Here is a 2,304-nt window from a genome sequence, read left to right as displayed (position 1 = left end):
TACTCTGCAATACCAGTGCATACTCTGCAGTACCCTGCCATTACTCTTCAGTACCCCGCCATTACTCTGCAGTACCCCGCCATTACTCTGCAGTGCAGTACCCCGCCATTACTCTGCAGTGCAGTACCCTGCCATTACTCTGCAGTGCAGTACCCTGCTATTACTCTGTAGTACCCCGCCAATACCCCGCCAATACTCTGTAATACCCTGCCATAAATTGCCATACCCAGCCATACTCAGAGATACCCAGCCATACTCGGTGATACCCTGAAATACCCAGCCATAGACGCCCCCCACCCCTCACCGCCCTCCGGTGCTTCTACCAACTCGCCAGTACGATCAAAGCCAGAATCTTTTTTTTATTTTTTATTTCAGGCTTCCCAGCCTAGAGGTGAGATGTGGGGTCATATTGACCCCCCAGATTTCACTGTAAAGAGGACCTGTCACCCCATATTCCTATTACAAGGGATGTTTACATTTCTTGTAATAGGAATAAAAGTGATCAAAAATATATTTTTGGGAAAAAAAATGTCAAACTAAAATAAATAAAGTAAAATGAACAATAAAAAAATAAAATAAAAATGAAAGCGCCCATGTCCCCATGTGCTCGCATGTGCCACACATGTGAGGTATCGCCGAGAATGTTAGAGCGAGAGCAATAATTCTAGTCCTAGACCTCCTCTGCAACTCAAAACATGTAACCAGTAAAAAAATATTTAAAGCGTCGCCTATGGGGATTTTTTAAGTAGCGACGTTTGGCGCCATTCCACGGCATGTGCAATTTTGAAGAGTGACATGTTTGATATCTATTTACTCAGCATAACTTCATCTTTCACTTTATGCAAACATTGGGCTAACAAGTGGTTAATAATAGAGCTTGCAGTCAGTAGTGTTAGGAGATAGTGCGTGCTGTCTGCGTGCTCTGTACCCAGTACATACCGCTATAATATAGGGCAGGCCCCTACTTTCAAACATCCAACTTACAAACATCTCCTACTTGCAAACGCAAGGAGACAGCAGCAAGTGAGATGAAAAAAGATGGACGACAAAACAAATTATACAGGGGTGATAACCCTTCCCTATGTTTTCCAAAAAGCTTAAAGATAGTTTTTTTGACTGGAGCTACACTTTAAAAATGTACCGGTTGAAAATGACAAACAGATTCAACTTAACACAACAAACCTACACAGTCCCTGTCTTGTTTGCACCGCCTGTATACTGCTGTTCTGAGTATATAGGGCCTGGGGGCCACACGCATTTCCTTTTTTTAATATGGGTACGGGGTTCCCCTTAATATGCGTACAAGACCCAAATAGGCTGGTAATGGGCAGGGAGGGCTACCCATGCCATGTTTCTCAATGATTTTCAACCATATTGCAGGAACCAGATATAACATTAAAACCGCAAGCAGTTTTAAATGGTGTTATTTCCGTTTAATGTAATTTTGTGCAGGGACTGTTCTAAACACGGGAAACACGTGGCACTTCACAGGCATACTACAGACACCCCGCAGGCACCATATTTAAAGGAATATTTCACTTTTTTTTTTTCACTTTAATCGGCATTAAAATCAGTGCTCCCTGGCAGGGGAGACACCATGATCACGAAGGTGGTTCTCCCAGGGCGAGGCTCGGCCATTGCACTCCGGCTGTGCTGAACCCTGCGATTTCCTCAAATGCAGGAAACTCGACTGCATAACTTGTGGTAGTGGGGGACTGCGTTCGCGCTTTCCCCTGAAATTAAAGTTTAATTAAATAAAAAAAAAAATAAAAAATCAGTGCTCCCGCCAAAACGGTAGTTTTTAAAACTTTTTTTTGCAGTGACCCATGTCCCCTGAGGCAGGAGGCAGGTCGCCAAACCCTTTTTAGGACACTATCTTGCATATTAGCCGTTAAAATGAGCACTTTCCAATTCGAACGTTCGAGTCCCATAGACTTCAATGGGGTTCTAACGTTCGTACCGAACGCGGGGGTCGTTCGCAAGTTCTGGTGCGAACCGAACCGGGGGGTGTTCGGCTCATCCCTAATATAGAGTATGAACAGTGATCTGTTAGTTTCCCTCCACAGTCCCGTCCCCCTTCAGTTAGAACACTCCCTAGGATACATATTAACCCCTTCACTGCCCCCTAGTTTTAACCCCTTTACTGCCAGTGACATTTTTACAGTAATCAATGCAATTTTATTTGCACTGATTGTTGTATAAATGACAATGGTCCCAAAAATGTGTCAAAATTGTCCGACATGTCCACCATAATGTTGCAGCCATGATTTAAAAAAAAAAAGAAAAAAAAAGAGAAAGAATAAA

General features: G+C 43.2%; 1 non-coding gene across 1 annotated transcript; it reads left to right on the top strand.

The window, feature by feature from the left end:
• The first annotated feature begins 1,573 nt into the window (after positions 1–1,573).
• LOC143937526 (U1 spliceosomal RNA) lies at positions 1,574–1,736 on the top strand. Its single transcript, XR_013263663.1, has one exon. It is a non-coding gene; the product is annotated as a U1 spliceosomal RNA (small nuclear RNA).
• The last annotated feature ends 568 nt before the right edge of the window (positions 1,737–2,304 follow it).

Source organism: Lithobates pipiens, unplaced genomic scaffold (genome assembly GCF_037356315.1).
Source record: "Lithobates pipiens isolate NorthernLeopardFrog02 unplaced genomic scaffold, aLitPip1_a1.2 Scaffold_28, whole genome shotgun sequence".
NCBI lineage: Eukaryota > Metazoa > Chordata > Amphibia > Anura > Ranidae > Lithobates > Lithobates pipiens.
Note: the sequence above shows the minus strand (reverse complement) of the source record. Positions and strands in the feature narration are given on the sequence as shown.